Consider the following 20428-nt stretch of genomic DNA (forward strand, 5'->3'; position numbering starts at 1 on the left):
CTAACGGGTCTGGATGCTGTTCAGCCAAATGACTATTTCAATATTAGTCTAAATACTAGAACTCGTGGCCATAAGTGGAAATTAACGGGAGAACATTTTAAAACAAATTTGAGGAAGCACTTCTTTACACAGCGTGTAGTTAGAGTATGGAATAGTCTTCCTGCTAGTGTAGCGGAAGCTAAAACCATGGGTTCCTTTAAATCAGAGCTAGATAAGATTTTAACAACTCTGAGCTATTAGTTAAGTTCTCCCCAAACGAGCTTGATGGGCCGAATGGCCTCCTCTCGTTTGTAAATTTCTTATGTTCATTTAATTTCTATTATTTAATTTAATTTGCAGTTTGTCTACTTTTTGTGTTTGTGTTTCCTGATATTTTTTCTGTTATTTTTGCAGTAGTTTCACTCAAGCTTATGCATGAGAATTGATGTCAGTCATAGCAAGGGAGTCTTACTCTTATCTTAGAAGTTGGTTCTTAAAAGTTGCTCCTAAATGACACTAAAAGTTTTTAACTAAGAGTTTATTCCTAAAACCTATTCACAAAGCGACTGAGAGCAACTTTGAGTTAGGAAAAGAGATAACTCCTAAGCTAAGAGTAAGACTCCGTCACTAAGGCTGACGTCAGTTATCATGTATGAGCTTGCCTGCAATAACCACGGGGATTGGTTGTTAAGAGGCCAGTATTTTTTAAAAGTTAAAGAAAATTTAGTGTGATTTAGGAGTACCTTTAGTTGTAAGATAAAGAAAAAAAATTATCCAATTTTCACAGTTTTAATTTAATTATATATAGTATGTTTAGTAAAAAGTAGTGAGGCTGTATTTTTTACCAGAATAAGAGATTTAGAAAGCAAGTAAATGTCTTTTTTTTAGAATATGAAGAAATGAAAACAACAAATTCAAAAAGGAAACACCATTCCATTTAACAAACAACACTAAATAAGATTGTATCTGTATTTAACATTTTTTAATTTCTTAACTATCTGTCTTTTATTTACACTTTTCGGTCTCATGTCACTTTGATTCCATAAACTCTCCTATGACGCTGTTTCTCTAAAGTTTATATTTTCATACACTAGAGACTCAGATGATTCCTGAAGCACAGCATTCACGTCATTGGTCCTACTCCTCAGTCTTGAAGGGAACTAAAGCAGAAAACAGGAATGGATAAAACATTAAAATGACATAGATCTAAAGTTGGATGAAATCTAAAAGACTTAGACTTGCCGTCATATTGACATATTCAGATGACTCAGTCTCCTCCTCCAAATCATTACAGAGGTCCTTGTCTTCTCTCTGAATTCAAATGACAAAGACATTGGTTTGCCACCTGCCTAGTCACATGACCAAAAAACAAACGTTCTTTCATACTTCAAATTATATCATACTTTGTTGTCCCCTTCCTTGTTTTTATCCACATTCATTGACTTTACCTTGATCCTGTAACACCAAACAGTCAAATTAAACAAGCAATATACTGTACTGTATAGGAGCACATATTTAATTTTAAATCTGATCGAAAACAATACTGTGGTCATGAAAGAAAATTCACTTACCTTTTAATGTAAACAATACTCACAACAGCTCCTATTAACACAATGAGTAATACTCCCACAATCGAAAATATAATTTTTGATTTAAAATGACCTGCAGAAAACAACAAGGGAAACTAGGGGGTCAAATTTCCTTGATCCAGTCAAAATCAGAAGTTTAACATGACCACTGTCCACCAAGCTGATAGTAGTCTTGGTTTCACCTTACACTAATATTGACCATTGTCCTCAGAGCTGATTTTACTGATGGTGTAACCTTACAGCAGTACTGCATGTTGCACTAAGAGCAGATAGTAGTGATGACGTAATCATACAGTAGTACTGTCTTCAATACAGTGATCAAATTTCTCTTTCATCAACCAAATATCTTTGTGATTACCACAAAAAAAAGTTTCCTCTTAATTTTTTATTATCTATTAAGCTACATCAGGGGTGGGCAGTATTATCCAAAAAGGGCCAGTGTGTATGCATTTTTTTTTTTCTGCAACTCCTAATTAGATTACTAATTAGAGGACTGATTAGCTGAAGAGTCCTCATACCTGGGTTTGAACAGCTGACCTTAAAATGACATTAGACGAGCTAAAAGGAATGTCGAAAGGAAGATCGCATTGGAGGCTAAGGATGACGTTAAAAGTTTCTTCCAGTATTTTAACTCTAAAAGAGCTCTAAAAGCTGAAATGACTAATCTGCAGGATAATAAGGGTCTTATAATTGAAAGGTTATCCCAAAAACCTGCATACACACCGGCCCCTTGCGGATGAGACTGCCTACCCCTGAACTATATGCATGTAAAGTATTAAGAGTATTCACTGTCTTAAACTGCCAATACATACTAGAACAATTAAGCAATCATGCAGAATATTGCAAGGGGATGGTAAAATTACAATATTTTTTCAAAAATTACATAAGTAAATATTACCCTGGGCCGGTATGCATAAAACTTCCTAAGAATGGTCATACACTTTGACTTAAGAGGTTGTAGAAAGAAAAGTCTAAGCCCAATTCCTAAGTGCTGACAGAGCCAGCATGCAAGTGTCGTGAAATGAGGACTACAAATAAAACCCTGCTCCAAATACTGAGTTCAACCAATAGAGGAGCTGCACGGTGAATATATTAGTGACATTAAACCGTTAATGTAGAGCTTTATACAACATACCTTTCTGTGATCATACCTTTAATTGGTTGTACGAAAATCTACCTACAGTAGCACATCACCAATCAATTTCCACTAATAGGATGCACACATTGTGTTTATTATAGGTCAAACGCAAAAGTCATAGCAAGACAATGGATTCTAAAAGAAAACCAAACTGGACGACAAACGAAATGGTTCTTTTGGCACAGTTGGTGCATAAATGGAAGGAGGTAATGCGAGGAAAGTTTTGTGGTTTTGTTGTTTAATAAAATGTATGAAGAGACAACTACTTATAAAAGTGGTCTTACCTGGAACAATCAAATGTACTTCTTTAGACATAGTCTCCTTGCTGCCTTTTAAAGCACAGGAGTAGGTTCCAGAGTGATAGTAGGAGACAGGGTTGAAGTGGAGTGTGGACTGTGTTTCTGGGAGTTGCTGGTTGTCCTTAAACCACGTCAATTCGAATTGGCTGAAAGAGCAACTTCCTGTGTCACATGTGAGATTCACAGAATCTCCTTCTGTTAATGTTCCATTTCCTTTAAATGAGGTCATCACCACCTTTAACTCTAAAATCGCACAGTGTGAGATAGAAGTCAAGCAGAAAGTAAAGCATTAAGTTTCACATACACTTGCTGTGTAATTAGCATGTTATTGTAGTTTTCCTCTTTCTGGTCCATATACTCTTTGAGAATCACTCAGACATTTAGGAAAGATATTTGTTTGTATTATACAGCCATTAGCTGAATGTAGAACAAGGTCAAGACTCACCATCTACTTGATGTACACTGCTCAAAAAAATTAAAAGAACACTTTTTAATCAGAGTATAGCATCAAGTCAATTAAACTTCTGGGATATTGACGTGGTCAGTTAAGTAGCAGAGGGGATTGTTAATCAGTTTCAGCTGCTTTGGTGTTAATGAAATTAACAACAGGTGCACTAGAAAGGCAACAATGAGACGACCCCCAAAACAGGAATGGTTTAACAGGTGGGGGCCACTGACATTTTTCCCTCCTCATCCTTTCTGACTGTTTTTTCCACTAGTTTTGCAATTGGCTACAGTCTGGGTCACTAATGGTAGCATGAGGTGATACCTGGAGCCTAAAGAGGTTGCACAGGTAGTCTAACTCCTCAAGGAGGAACAGGATGATCACTGCCAGAGACCTACAAAATGACCTTCTGCAGGCCACTGGTGTGAATGTCTCTGACCAAACAATCAGGGGTGCGTTTCTCGAAACCATCGTTGCTACCTACGTTAGCAACTTGCGTGGTTCAAACTATGTAAGTACGACGCAGGTGTGTCTCGAAACCATAGTTCAAACTACATAGGTAACGATACTGCGGACTTACGTGGTGCGATGTATCGTTGAACGACGCAGGTGTTTCTCGAAACCATAGTTCGAACGAACGTTCGCAAACACTGTCGTTAAGTTGTGTAGTTCGAACTACAGCTCACGAGCTGTAGTTAGAAGCGTAGTTATATGTAAATTCGTCAGCGATGGTGGAAAATACAGTGCAATAAGGGTATAGTCACCGTGTAAGTAAGAAATTTAATAATCTTTAATACCTAATAAGAAATAATTTAGCTCTACGATCACATATAATGTGAAGTTGTCTGAAAATGTAGTTTGAAACGTAATTGTTGTGTGGGTCTCTGGTCATAAGTACGGTAACTGTCTGTAGTGAGCAACAGGGACAAATCTCAGACTGCAAAGTATTAATTAGCACAGGGGTGGGTAATGTTAGCAGAATGACACTACAGCGGCCAGATACGAATCCATGCCTTTGTTCTCGGGAAATTACGTCTGTAATGTTTGGTTATTACACACACCTGTGTATTCCAGTCAGCCAGTATAACAATATTCTGTAAGCGACAAGTTCGGAATAAAAGTTATTCTGTTTATCACTCCAAGGAGCGTCGCATTATTTTTCCGCGATTGCTAATTTATTCATTTTATTGGCGTTATGTGACTGACAGAAATTGATGTCACAAATAAATATACATGTGTGTGTGTGTGTGTGTGATTATTATATATTTTACACAGTTCGCGAGTGTTTGTACGCGACCGGCTGTGAAAGTGCGTTGTTAGTTGTTGCGCACGACTTGCCGTGAGTCTGACCAATCAGCGCTGGAACCATTGTGGTTTAAACTACGGTAGGTTAGCCGTGAGTCTGACCAATCAGCGCTGGAACCACTGTAGTTCCAACTACATAAGTCCTAACTAACTAACTAACTAACTAACTAACTAACGTGGTTCGAACAACTGTGGTACGACGGTTTCGAGAAACAGTCGTTGGTCGGATGTTGGTTAGTTTGAACTACCATAGTACGATGCATCGTTAATGCTAACTTCCGTCGTTGTTCGAGAAACGCACCCCAGAAACAGACTTCATGAGGGTGGCCTGAGGGCCCGACGTCCTCTAATGGGCCCTGTGCTCACTGCCTGGCACCGTGGAGCTCGATTGGCATTTGCCATAGAATACCAGAATTGGCAGGTCTGCCACTGGTGCCGTGTGCTTTTCACAGATGAGAGCAGGTTCACCCTAAGACAGGGGTCGGCAACCTGCAGCTCGCGAGCCACATGCGGCTCTTTGGCCACGTGGCTGCGGCTCTTCTCAGAATGACAGACGCATTCACATTTTCATGGATTAACACATTATGTAAATGACCTCTGTTTCTTTAATTCCCTCTGTGATACTGACGTTGACATAGTTTACGTGCCTCGGAACCTGCGTAGTCAGGTAGTTTTTTTTTTTCCTTATCCGGCGGCAGAGCGGTCTCTGTTTTTCAACGAGCTAGCAGCGCTCCATGTGAGTGTGAGCAAAGTTTTAATCCTTCAGAGTTGCAGTTTTTCTTTTTTGCTTTTGCACCCTTTGGCAAGCGGAGCGAGGTATGTGATGTAATGAATGTAATATCAAATGTTTGTGCCAAAAGCATCAAATGTTCAAGTTTCTACTTAAAGACGTTCGCGCATTCCTTTATAGTTTAAATATGAAGCATGAAGCCCGTTTTTGTTTTTGGTACGCGAGTTTTGCTACTTGAACGTTTGGATGCAATCTTTAGTGTTATATTGTGTATTAAGCAGTTTGATTTCGATGTTGAAATTGTTTTACAACCATTTCTTTTAATGAAACTTTGAGCAATATGTGTGTATATTTATTTTATTTAATCATAAATTTTTTTTGTAGTTTTCACGGTGCTCATAATCCGGTGGTCAGGATGTTCCCGAATGCTTCCTATGAAGACAAAATAAAATGCTGCACCCGTTAGAGACTTTCTTCTTTATTATTGATGCCAAGGGATGCTACACATTATAACACTGTCATAAAAATTATTTATTTATGGTTTATCATTATTATTAATTTCTTTAGCTATATGTGAATGAGGGCGGTCTGTCGCGTGCTTCTGTGATGTCTTAACTGCATCATTCTCCACGACGAGATTACGTCTCTGGTGAAAAGAAATGCTCTCTAGAGTTTTCTTCAGTACCTGAGATTGGATGTACGCTTCAGTGTTTATTGGGAATCCTAATTCTTTCATATACTTTTTATAGTAAATTCCTTTCCATCCCTTCCCAGGTCTTTATAAAAATTGTTATATTTTCTCTGATTTACAATATTATAGCCAGCTGAGTTCGGAGTGGTGTACGTTTTGCGCTGCTCGATCAGCAGTTACAGTATTGAAGCGCAGAGTGAATGGCGGACAACTGTAGAGTCAAGCGATCTTTACTGAAGAAAGGAGCGGTGAGGGTGAAGACTATTGTTACAGAACTGAACATTGTTGTAATATTAGTCACCTTTGTGCTGTTATGCGTCCGAGTGATTTAAAACTGAGATGCCCCCCCCCCCCCCAATCTGTCTTTATTTTTTGTAACTATTTAAAGTTTTGATGTGTCTTAAACCCACTTCTATACCCATTGTGGCTCTTTGTAAATCTTGGGTCAGATATTTAGGATAAAATGGCTCTTTGCTTTAAAAAAGGTTGCTGACCCCTGCCCTAAGCACATGTGACAGACGTGGAAGGGTCTGGCGAAGCCATGGAGAACATTATGCTGCCTGCAACATTGTTCAGCATGACCGGTTTGGTGGTGGGTCAGTGATGGTCTGGGGAGGCATATCCATGGAGGGACACACAGACCCCTACAGGCTAGACAACGGCACCTTGACTGCCATTAGGTATCGGGATGAAATCTTTGGACCCATTGTCAGACCCTACGCTGGTGCAGTGGGTCCTGGGTTCCTCCTGGTGCACGACAATGCCCAGCCTCATGTAGCAAGAGTATGCAGGTGGTTCCTGGAGGACGAAGGAATTGATACCATTGACTGGCCCCCACACTCGCCTGACCTAAATCCAATGGAACACCTCTAGGACATTATGTTTCGGTCCATCCGATGCCACCAGGTTGCACCTCAGACCGTCCAGGAGGTCAATGATGCCCTGGTCTAGAACTGGGAGAAAACTCCCCAGGAGACCAACCGGCGTCTCATTTGGAGGATGCCCCGACTTTGTCAGGCATGCATACAAGCATGTGGGTGCTATACAAAGTACTGAGTACGATTTTTAGTTGCTGCAATGAAATTTCGGCAAAATGGACTAGCCTGCCGCATCATTTTTTCACTTTGATTTTCGGGGTCTCTTTGAATTCAGCCCTTTGTAGGTTGATAATTTTCATTTCCATCAAACAATGTGGCATCCTTTCATTCCTAACACATTACCTAGTCCATATCAGTATAGATATACAGCATGATTATTTTTCCCATTGAGATCTGATATGTTTTCAAAGTGTTCCTTTAATTTTTTTGAGCAGTGTACTATGCTTGATGCATATCGAACATTGAGGAGAGATATTTGTTTGACCAAATGAGACAAAAAACAAGCTGAACACTCACCATCAACTTGAAGAGTTACTCCAGGTTGACCGCACTGTTCACACCCATTTGTTGTAAATCTGAATCTATACGCTCCAGCATCAGTCTTTGTAACATTCTTTATCTTTAATGTACAGTTCATCACTTTGTTTCCCATAAACTCTGCTCTGTCTATATATTCAGCACTGATGTTTGTATTATTACTGTACCAGGTATATTGTTTTCCAATACAGTTCTCAATATTATGACTCCACATCATCAGCTCCACTTTGTATGACTTTGGATAATCATATTTACATTGAATCACAACAGTTGATCCTCCCAAGGCACACAGGGTTTTTTCTGAATAATGTACTGTCCATGCATCTAGTACCCAGAAAAAATGAAGAAATGTTTTATCAGCCTTGCATCTGGTAAAATATTGAATTTATCAAAACAAAGGAAACCTTCATCAACCAAATTTACTTCTTTAGACACTATTTCTTTCTAAAATTACATAAGTAAATTAAAATGAAATATTACTCTGGTTTTTAAATCACAGGAATTTATCTGACACGAGCTTAATATATTTTAAAGCAGTACTAAAATAACACACTCTTCTCGTATAATAAAAGTATGTTATGAAATATATATATGTGGTTTTGTAGCTTAATAAAAGTAGACTTACCTGAAACAATCAAATGTACTTCTTTAGACACAGTCTCCTTACTGCCTTTTAAAGCACAGGAGTAGTTTCCAGAGTGATATTTGCAAGCTGGATTGAAGTGAACTGAGGACTGTGTTGCTGGGATTGTTTGGTTGTCCTTAAACCAGGTGAATTCTGATTGGCTGAGAGAGCAGCTCACAGTGCTACATATCAGATTCACAGAATCTCCTTCTGTTAATGCTCCATTTCCTCTAGATGAAGTTATCGCAATCCTTAATTCTAAACTTACAAACAAAACAACAAGCAATTGGAGTTTTGTTCAGTAGTATGTGAGGTATTTCTATCACAGGCCCTAATAATATGGCAAGAAATAGAAATCCTAAAACTTGTGCCATGCTAGGGCTGGACAATAATTCGATATCAATAAATATCGCGATATAATTTTTTTCAATAACGGTGATACGATTTTTAAACACATTTCCGATATTTCGATATACATATATACTGTATCATATAATATACAGTATATGAATAATCAGCCTGTTTTAGTTTAAATGGAAGTATATTATTGTTAATAAGCTGAGTCTGAGAGTTTTATTTATTTGATAGTTTATTTCACATTTCTTGTTTGTAAAGGCTAAATACAAATAAAAAGTGAACCTTATTTTTTTTTGTACTGTTTTTATTTAAAAAAAAAATTATATAATTTTAATAGGAGGAGCCTGGAGGTATTATAGACTTTGCAAATTCAGTTTGCAGACATCCATTGTGTGTGTCCTCGGCAGTTTTTTCCTGAGGCTTTTTAATATTGTCCATATCGATATCGGAATTATATCGTATCGACCAAAATTAAGAAATATATCGTGATATAATTTTTAGCCATATCGTCCAGTCCTATGCCATGCTATATATTTATCTTATGTCCTCAAGGTCTCTTCTCAGAGCTAATATTGTCCTCTTCTTACATGAACATATTACATATGGGTGACTCAGTAATTTATAAGGTGTCTAAAAGACGACCAGAATAAGTGGATAGTAGATGAATGTACAGTATAAAGGAAATTATACAAGTTAGTTCCGACCAGGAAATCTGATTGGACAAGAGGTGTTCTGTGAGTGCAGTTATCAGAATTTAACCACACATTGACATTTCCCATCAGATGTATCACTTCGCTTTACAGGTGCATCTAAAAACTGTTACATATGCCTCATTTCCACCAACATGGAGCCAGTAATGGGCTGGTTGTTGCTTGGTGCCTTCTGAGAACCTGCCCGCGTTTCCACCAGCTTCAAAAATGAACGTGGGCAGAAGTGAGAGTAAAGATTCATATGTATTCTGTTTTGTCTGATTTATTTTGATGTTTTAGATTTTATTTTTTTATAAGCTACCGAACTGAAAACAAATGTTTTCAAAGTATGTACTATGTCTCTATTGCCTGTGTCCTACTTTTGTCTCCGTAAAGGCCCTTAAAGCCGTAAAGGTTTTTTCTCGCTCACTGTTTTACTACTGTACTTTTAAGGATCACGCAATTAAAGAGTCTGCTAATAACTGAATTTGCAGTCTGCCTCATGATCTGTTCGCCGCTTGAGTGCCACAATATTTTATTTTTTAGACCTAAGGCATGGTTTTAATTTACAATGCAAAGTTATTTCACTAATAAGCTGGCTAGCTGTTTCACTGCTGGCACTGGCGTTATTAGACAAAACTATATTTGTCATGGACTGAATTTTCTGGGTATGTGAAAGGTTTGGACACGATAGCCCATCCCACTTTCACTGACGTTATGGGAACTGTTTTTTTTTTTTTTTGTGGAGGCCCGTAAATGTTCAAATAAATAAGCAAAATATGCTGTATCTTATTATTGTTACCTTATAATGTTAACTTGGCCGGCGCACACCTTAACATTAGCCATTTATCTATAAGCAGTTAGCCAACAAACACGTTAGCCGGATGTTATCATTAAGGTAGCGGATAGGTGCAATGGCTATCCATCCATCCATTATCTACCGCTTGTCCGGGGTTCGGGTCGCGGGGGCAGCAGCTTCAGGAGAGGCACCCAGACCTCCCTCTCCCCAGCTACCTCCACCAGCTCCTCGGGGGGGACACCGAGGCGTTCCCAGGCCAGCCGGGAGATATAATCCCTCCAACGAGTCCTGGGCCTGCCCTGGGGCCTCCACCCTGTAGGACATGCACGGAAAACCTCTCCGGGTAGCCGCCCAAGAGGCATCCGCACCAGATGTCCAAACCACCTCAACTGGCTCCTTTCGACGTGAAGAAGCAGCGGTTCTACTCTGAGGCCCTCCCGGATATCCGAACTTCTCACCCTATCCCTAAGGGAGAGCCCAGACACCCTGCGGAGAAACCTCATTTCGGCCGCCTGTATTCGCGATCTCATTCTTTCGGTCATTACCCATAGCTCATGACCATAGGTGAGGGTAGGGACAAAGATGGACCAATAGATCGAGAGCTTTACTTTTTGGCTCAGTTCTTTCTTAGCCACAACGGACCGGTTAAGCGCCTGCAAAACTGTAGACGCCGCTCCGATTCGTCTATCCAGCTCCCGAATGGCTAATAAAGTAATATAGTTAATATGGGAACAATGCAAAAACGTATAACAAAAATGTGTCCTGTAAAATCTTGGAAAATGTGGTAAACGCCCAATCATACTTTTTATAAAAATACAGTCTGTTGTATATCGTCATTTGTTGTTATGTACAGCCGATCTTGTGTGTGTGTGACTCCCGGAACCGGAAGGAGAGAGTTAAGTAAAAAGAATGAGTCACCGCCATTAACTCGGGCTAGACTCCTTATTACAGGGGCACCAGGGAAATCATACCCATATTTCTACCATACTCAGGAACATAATAAGTGGCGACGAGGACTATCGACAGCTGCGCATGTCTTGTTATCGGTTGGAGGAGTAAGTAAAACTCTCGGAAGCTAATGCTAACGCACGAGTGACCAGCGGCGGGGAGATCACGCAAAAAAAAAAAAAATTGTGAATAAATATATCACTAGGAGATCGGCATGGCTGGGATTATTGGCAGCATCGGCCCCTTTGATGAAAGTATTGAACAATGGTGCTCTTACACGGAACGTTTTGAGTATTTTATCAAAGCGAATGGTATTGAGGACACTAAAATCGTGCCGACATTCCTAAGCGTAATGGGTCCCAGAACATTCAATCTGCTACGCTGTCTGATTCACCCAGATAAGCCCGGGACCAGATAAGCTCCTTATTACAGGGGCACCAGGGAAATCATACCCATATTTCTACCATACTCAGGAACATAACACAGTCGTATACTGTGAAACCATAATATAAATTTTTGGTCATACCGTCCAGCTCTAATCATACTGTTTTATTTTCATTATAAGAACAGTTAATATGCTCAGTCCTCTACAAGCACCACACCAGCCTAAGATAACTGACTGGGCACTTTAATTTCTTATTTTAATTCTTATGCACTTTATCTTAACGTTTTTGGTGTCCACTAGTTCAGTGTGTTAAAATGCAAAGACAATAAAGTTAAAATTCAATTGAATTATGTTGTTTTGGCTGATTTATTAATGTAATGTGATTCATTAAGACCACCCAGATCATACACAGCAACTTGCATTTCAGGTCTATTTTTACATTTTCAGTGAACTGTACAATATTGCAATATATCGCAATGTAATCGTATCATGAGCCATGTATCGTGATATGTATCATATCGTGAGGTCCTTGCCAATACCCTCCCCTATGCTACATGTAGCGGCGCTACCTCCCATCACTGGTATTACTTATGTATTAGCCACAAAATTTAGTCTTAGTTACATACTGATCTCATGATAATTCATCATTAATGAATCTTTTATCTCAAGTAGCAGCTTTTTCCATATTTGTTTATGATTCAGTAGTAACTGAGTCATTACTAAGTATTTGTGCCCAGTTCAAGTAAAATGTGACCTGAATAGTTACTCTAGGTTGACCGCACTGTTCACACCCAACAGTTGAAAATCTGAATTTACATGTCTTTGTAATGTTCTGCATCTTTGATGTACAGTTTCATTCATCTTGTTCACCAAGAACTCTGCCCTGTATCTGAACTCAGCACTAATGTTTGTATTATCACTGGCTTTCCAGTACAATCCTCAGTATTATGAGTCCGGAAACCCTGTTTCCACTTTGTATGATTTTGGATAATCATGTTTACATGGATAGGTCACTGTCGATCTTCTCACAGCACACAGGAATTTTTCTGGATAATGTATGGACAATTTACTGCCTAGCACCCCACAAAAAATAAACATTCCTTCAACCTTGTTTTTGCATTTTCTTTTAATAAGAGAAAATGCAAGGTTATCTGAGGTACCTTAATGTCTCTTTCTTAATTAATAATAAAAGTCGTGCTGAATGTCTAGTGAACTGTACATGTGTCCTACCTGAGCAGATGACTCCAGCATCCTCATGGTGACCACAGTTATGATCTCCCCATCCTCTATGTCCACAGTCCTCCAGTGTCGACTCTGACCCATTACAGTCCACGTCGTCCATCCAGATGCTCCCTGTTCCTTCTCCAAAGTGAGCACGCCATGGTGCTGCTACAGCATCTCCACAGAACATCTGCCTACACACCACTGCAGCATCCTTCATATCCCAGTCATCATAACACACTGTGCCCCACTGTCCTTCATGAAGAACCTCCACTCTCCCAGCACAACGGCTGCTACCATTTATCAGCCTTACTTCATTGCCTGGAAGCACAGGACAGTGTTAGATATTTCAGTTCAGTGTCACACTCTCACAGTACATCACTTTTTCAGAGGTGTATTAAAGGGTTGCCAACTCTCACACATCTTGTGTGACACTCATGCTTTCAGACTCTCATGCTCACACAAGAAATCGTATGATAAATCTATATTGTTCCATTACAAACCTAAAATTTGCTACATGAAAAGTGTTGGGGTAGTTGGTAAATTCAGCAAATTTAACCAGTTTTCTGTATATGTCAGTGTCAATATTGTTTATGTAAATTAGGAATAATAATGGTCCTAAAATTGAACCCTGGAGTACCTTACTATTGACATAGGCCCATTGTGACACTGTGCTTCTAATAAATACCTACTGCTTTCTGTCTGTTAACCAGTTTTCGATCCAATTCCTAATATGCCATCAGGGCCATGAGAATTATTTTTGAGTTTAGCCAGACATCATCAGCTTCAGTTTTATATACAGTATATTGGTCTGTGCTGCCCTCGTTGCACGTCCTGTACATAACTAGACAGCCAGCTAACTCTTTCCCACATCAAGACTCTGAAGACAGCGTGTTCCTTTGTCCACAGGTCTACTGAGCAGGGAAAGTGTAAAACTGAAAGTACAAAAAAATGCTGCCATTTACTTACAGGCGAGTTTGCTTTTCATGTACATACATAAACAGTGCAATATACAAATATAAGTTTATCACTCTGTTCTTTACTGCAAAATATATGTTTAACTGAAAATATAGTGCTATAGTATCAAATAAGATACTTTACTATTCAAATGGCTCATTACCGTTACATAGCGATTGCATCAGCCGCAGCATGCAATGGATTACCAACGACAAAGTTCACAGAACACAACAATAACATCAAAACAAGGATCGGGGGTATTCCATGAAGCAGGCTTAAGGGAAAGTCTGACTTATTCCGACTAGTCAGTCTTACTTAAGTGAGAGTTCCGTTCCATTAATGTGTCTTAAATTAATCCCTGCTGAATTACCATGGTAATTTAGGCCTGTGAAAAAGCCTGGTCCGGACCAGGCTAACTGTCTCGCATAGTTTAGCATTGTCTCAAAGAACGTCCGACGTGTGGGAACAGATTGTGGAAAAGATTGTTCCGTCGGGTGAAATTCCACGATCTTACTATTCATGTTATGTAATCTATTGAATTATATGTCCTCATCTGACATTATATTTTACATTATCTGATTGAATTTTTTTTGTTAATCTGTAACGTATACCAAAATGACATGATTTTGTTTGAATTAGCGGGAGAATGAGTCTTGTATATACGTATATTAAAAAATGGAACCCTGTAGTCAATGCTGTGAGTAAAAGCAAGACGAGAAAGCAGAGAATAAAAACCATCATTTGTGATCGAAGTAAAGCTCTGCATGATACTTCCATAATAGGGAGAACAGAGCTGAGATTGCTACATAATCAATATAATGAAGTCTATAAAATCACGTCTTGGCATTCCAATTAATTCCAAAATAATTACAGTAAAATCCCGGTTATAGTGGACTCACTTATAACGGAATATCATCCATAACGGACGAGGTCCGTTGGTCCCGGCCGCGTGCCTTTACAAACATGCAGAAAAAGCATCGGATATAACGGACTCGCTTATAACGGAATTTCACTTATAATGGACAAACAATTTGGCCCCCAGGGCCGCTTTTAGCTGTAGTTTTGTTCGGCTCCAACGGACATGCAGTTCCGCCTACAAGGCGTGTGGCGTGCCGGTGATATCCAGCGCAGATACGTACGTAGTCAGGATTATTAATAGTCACGCATCTGATCAGGTAAAGTTGGATTACTACATGTACAATACAATAATCTATACCACAAGTGTGTCTGCTGGGGTGTGGCATGAGTTAATGGTGTCCTGTAGTTGTGTTCTGGGCATACAGCAACTCTGGATATAATGGACTGTTTTTCCAGGTCCCTTGAAGTCCGTTATAACTGGATTGTACTGTACAGGAGGTAAATGCAAATACATGCATGTTATTTAGTAGCGTAACCAGTGGATATAAAGCCTCCAAGAGAGCTGATACATGGAAAGATATCACCTTCTCTGTGAACGTTTTGTGCCAAATAAATCTAAATAACATGCGTCTCCTTCTCAGAGCACGATTGGCAAGCTCTTTAAGAAGTATCAGAAATGCTATTTTGATAGCAAGGCCAATGCGCAGAAACAGCAGACATCCCAAGTCTCCCGGAAGTTCCGGGAGTCTCCCGCATATTGATAGCGGCTCCCTGATGCCCGCAAATTGAATAAAATGTCCCGGAAACTAGAGCAAGCACACAAGAGCATGCGCGCGAGACAGTAACGTGTCCATCGCGCACTTGAGAAAATCGCGCGCACGACGGAATGAGAGAGAGAAAGAGCATGCGTATGTATGGATCCCTGCGTGTGTGCCTGTTCATGTAGCCCGTGCTAGACAGACAGCATCCTGATTGGTCTACTTAGCAAAATAAGCCAATCAGATTTCAGTGCGGGCGGGCTTTTATTTAACTTCTCGAGGACCGAAGTTATCGGTTCAGTGGAGCCTTCAAAATTTAGTGTGCTGACTAGAAAAAATTAATTAACAAAAAATTATACATATGGCCAATGTAGAAATTCTCTTGTGTGAAATAAAGTCATTTCCCTTCTTGGGGGGGGGGGGGGGGACCTCCCTGAAATGAGTTTTTGCAGGTTGGGATGTCTGAAACAGACCTATTTAAAATCCGCATGATTGCCGTTACTACCATGAAAATGATTTTTACACTTTAAAATTATTTAGATTCTGTTCTTAGCTAAGAACAAATTCAAATAAGGAAACATTGGTGAATGTCAGAATCTTCGTTAAAAAGTGCGTACGTGGGGTTTAAGAACAAATTTGTTCGTAAGAACAGTTGGTGAATGAGGCTTCAAATCAACCAAAGCTTGGTTGAGAAAAAGATCCTGGAACATCCTGGAGTGGCCTTCTCAGTCACCAGATTTAAATCCGATTGAAAATCTTTGGTGGGATATAAAGAAGGCAGTTGCAGCACGGAGGCCATCAAACATCACTGAGCTAGAGGCTTTTGCACATGAAGAATGGGCAAAGATTCCGATGGAGAGGTTTAAGAAGCTTGTCAGCACTTACCAAAAATGTTTGTTAGAAGTTATAAAAGCTAATGGATGCTCCACAAAGTACTGAAGCTGGGGGTTGAATAATACTGCACATGCACATGTGTGAAAAGAGTTACATTTTTCATTTGATCTTCAAAGTTAAGTCAAATTCTGTTTATCAAATTAACTCAGATATGTATCAATAAATGTTTTTTTTGTTGTTTAATGAGTTTTTTTTGTCATTTATTGTCATTATCTTTCATCTACATTACTATCCTGTCTTTTGAGGTGAAGGGGTTGAATATTTCTGATTGCAACTGTACATATACACTGCACAAAAAAATTAAAGGAACACTTTGGAAACACATCAGATCTCAATGGGAAAAAAAGTTATGTTAGACATCTATATTGATATGGACTGGGTGATGTGTTAGGAACAAAAAGATGCCACATCGTTTGATGGAAATGAAAATTATCAACCTACAGAGGGCTGAATTCAAAGACACCCCGAAAATCTAAGTGAAAAAATGCTGCAGCAGGCTAGTCCTATTTGCTGAAAATTCATTGCAGCAAATCAAAATCGTACTCAGTAGTTTGTATGGCCCTCATGTGCTTGTATGCATGCCTAACAATGTCAGGGCATCCTCCTAATGAGATGATGGATGGTGTCCTGGGGGATCTCCTCCCAGATCTGGACCAGGGCATCACTGAGCTCCTGGACAGTCTGAGGTGCAACCTGGTGGCGTCGGATGGACCGAAACATAATGTCCCAGAGGTGTTCTATTGGATTTAGGTCATGCAAACGTGGGGGCCCGTCAATGGTATCAATTCCTTCATGTTCCAGGAACTGCCTGCATACTCTCGCCACATGAGGCCGGGCATTGTCGTGCACCAGGAGGAACCCAGGATCCACTGCTCCAGCATAGGGTCTGACAATGGGTCCAAGGATTTCATCCCGATACCTAATGGCAGTCAAGGTGCCGTTGTCTAGCCCAGTGGTTCCCAAACTGGGGGGCATGCACCCCTAGGGGGGCGCAGCGAGGTATTGCGGGGGGGGCACACCAATGGGACAGCCTCAGGGGCATGTGCCACCTTAAAATAATCTCTTCACAGACTGGACGATTAAACAAATAAAGCAGCCCAACATTACAGTAACTAACAATAAATAAACCACTAACTTACTTGTACTATTAGAGAATTTATGTAATTTAGTTAAACTTTATTTTACCAGGTAAATTAACTGAAAGCCAGTTCTCACTGCTTTACGTGATATTCGGGAGAAATAGCAGATAACGCATCGGAACTTCCTGGGATACAAACGTCATGTTCTTCAACCAATAAGGGAAAAGTGGTGTCATCACGGAGGCTGTTCCAGTTTGTTCAGCCGGCTGAGAGGTACTGTAAGATCTGTCTTAAGTCGTCTTTCTCTTGCAAGGTTTTTGTACCATGTGACATGGTGACGCGTGACGACGTTTTGCAGCGCCGGTCAAAAAAATCTAACCATATCATGAAAAACGAGGTTTAAAATTTTCTACATGAAGTGCAGGGAGACTATCAATTAATGGGTATGATTTAGTGTTGTTTTGTGCTATAGTATAGCCTGAAACCTGCGGTTATCCTTAAATACAAAATGCGGTAATCGTAAGACAAACTTTAATTTGTCTACGCCAATGAATATTAACAGGAATGTTAAATCTGCATTAGCATAATTTCAAACTTATGTTGGACTTTTATTTTTAATTGATTGCTCTTTTTTCTCCCACAGTGGTGAAATTGCACCATTTGTATTTTGTAATTGCATTTGTTTAGCTCTATTAGAAAAGGGAGTTGTATTTCAAATAAAGTTTGAATCTGAACCTGTGTAGTGTGAATGGGGGGGCTCAATAATATTCCTATCTAGAAAAGGGGGGCCCTGCAGAGAAAGTTTGGGAACCACTCCCAGGTGGATATGCCTCCCCAGACCATCACTGACCCCCCACCAGACCGGTCATGCTGAACAATGTTACAGGCAGCATAATGTTCTCCGCAGCTTCTCCAGACCTTTTCACTTCTGTCACATGTGCTCAGGGTGAACCTGCTGTCATCTGTGAAAGGCACAGGGTGCCAGTGACGAACCTGCCAATACCGGTATTCTATGGCAAATGCCAATCGAGCTCCAAGGTGCCGGGCAGTGAGCACAGGGCCCACTAGAGGATGTCGGGCCCTTAGGCCACCCTCATGAAGTCTGTTTCTGATTGTTTGGTCAGAGACATGCACACCAGTGGCCTGCTGGAGGTCATTTTGTAGGGCTCTGGCAGTGATCCTCCTTTTCCTCCTTGCACAAAGGAGCAGATACAGTATCAATCCTGCTGATGGGTTAAGGACCTTCTATGGCCCTGTCCATCTCTCCTAGAGTAACTGCCTGTCTCATGAAATCTCCTCCATGCCCTTGAGACTGTGCTGGGAGACACAGCAAAACTTTTGGCAATGACACATCAATATGCGCCATCCTGGAGGAGTCGGACTACCTGTGCAGCCTCTAGGGTCCAGGTATCGCCAGTAGTGACACTTACCGTAGCCAAATGCAATACTAGTGAAAAAACAGTCAGAAGAGATTAGGACGGAAAAATGTCAGTGGCCCCCACCTGTTAAACCATTCCTGTTTTGGGGGTCGTCTCATTGTTGCCCCTCTAGTACACCTGTTGTTAATTTCATTAACACCAAAGCAGCTGAAACTGATTAACAACCCCCTCTGCTACTTAACTGACCAGATGAATATCCAAGAAGTTTAGTTTACTTGATGCTATACTCTGATTAATAAGCATTCCTTTAATTTTTTTGAGCAGTGTATATACACATATATATACACACTAGGGGTGGAGCCGAATGTTTACGTAGCTCTGTTAGCTCGGTAATTTAGACAATAGGCTGTTGACAGAGTAACGTTAACGTTTGGTTAAAAAGGTTAAAACAATGCTTGTGTAGTTGTGTCGAATTATATGCACTTGTAGGAGTTATATGGTACCTTTAAGTTACTCTGTCTACTGCATATCCATAATTATTATAATGGATATAATTAAAGAATACTTACACTATAGCGTAAATTAGAAGTGCAACGCAAAAAAACTTTACTCGAATACGAATACAAATACAAATACTTTTCCCCCCTCAACAAATACAAATACAGATACAAATACCAGCTGCTTTGCACACCCCTAATACACACACATACACACACACATCGTACACGGCACACGGGAGCTTAAAACAAAACGAAAACAATCGGATCACAAGCAAAGTACACGATATGCAGAGAACTGTGAGGCGTCGGGGAAAAATCTGCGATATAGCGGGGGCGCGATAGCTGAACCACGATATTGCGGGGGATCACTGTAATGGCAAAAAATAACTAACTGTAATGACTGTAAGTCAGATAAGAAGGCTCTCCTGGGAGGTTTATGAAAAGCCACAGTTAGGTGTCTGTTTTTTCATCTTTCAGTTCCTATGGGCAGACTGCACAATGAGACTGTGTCAGGTGATTACTGGCACTTTGCCTCAGGAGAATTTGAAATACAGCAACCATGACAGATCTTCCTACAATGTCCTCTGGCAGATTGTGGGAAGCATTGTTTTTCTACTAGTTGTGAACATTTAACATTCCTTACATGGGGTCCTTTGCTGTCAATGGGAGCTGTGCATTGGTGAGGTGCTGATGAAGCTGGATACAACAGCTGCATGTGAGTGAAAATAGCGATTTCTCTTTTAAATATGTACTATAGTTCTCTCAGATATGCACATTTTCAAGTTCCCCAATAGTAACAAATCCCTAAGCTGTTCAAATGTAGCCCCTTTGGTTACAGAGTGCTATTTGCCAAATAAAACACTGTTCTCCTGAGACATTCGGTTGGCAGTTTTTGTCTGGTGAGAGGCTTCTGGCAATACTTCATATGCTCTTAATATAGTTTTTTGTAGAGTCATTACTCTCTCTTTCATGGTGGCAAAAGCCTCATCTTCTGCACTGATTTACATTTGTAGAAGCAGGGACTGTATTTCCTTAGGCCACCCCAAGGAAAGGAGGCAATACGCTCAAAAGCAGGACAAAATTAATCAACTTCAGACTCCTTAAACTGAAGCCCAATGTTTATATTTCAGTCCATGTCAAATTCTCAGACTGATGGATCTGACATAGAGGGATAAGGGAAAAGCACTGGTTCAAAACTTGTAACCATCTCAGGACTTTTAGCTGAAGGTATTTCCATGGAAGGGGCAGTGCGAGGTTTAGCTGTATCACAACATAGCGACTGGTTTTGGATCTGGCTGATGACACATCAAAACCAGCAGAAAGATGGAGCTGTTGCTTTTCCTACTCTTAATGTTTTACTTCTAACTCCAGTTCTATAAGGCGGATGA

General features: G+C 40.1%; 1 long non-coding RNA gene across 2 annotated transcripts; it reads right to left on the reverse strand.

Moving 5' to 3' along the window:
- Nucleotides 1-796: 796 nt before the first annotated feature.
- On the reverse strand, nt 797-12936 carry LOC111843335 (uncharacterized). Of its 2 annotated transcripts, none has more exons than XR_011989670.1 (8): nt 12625-12936; nt 8217-8474; nt 7571-7915; nt 2991-3248; nt 1551-1641; nt 1383-1434; nt 1222-1290; nt 797-1139 (listed from the first exon to the last, which is right to left on the reverse strand). It is a non-coding gene; the product is annotated as an uncharacterized lncRNA (long non-coding RNA). The 2 variants fall into 2 exon arrangements; XR_011989671.1 differs by having other exon boundaries at nt 8217-8479.
- Nucleotides 12937-20428: the final 7492 nt, after the last annotated feature.

The sequence above is a fragment of the Paramormyrops kingsleyae genome, chromosome 3 (assembly GCF_048594095.1).
Source record: "Paramormyrops kingsleyae isolate MSU_618 chromosome 3, PKINGS_0.4, whole genome shotgun sequence".
Lineage (NCBI taxonomy): Eukaryota > Metazoa > Chordata > Actinopteri > Osteoglossiformes > Mormyridae > Paramormyrops > Paramormyrops kingsleyae.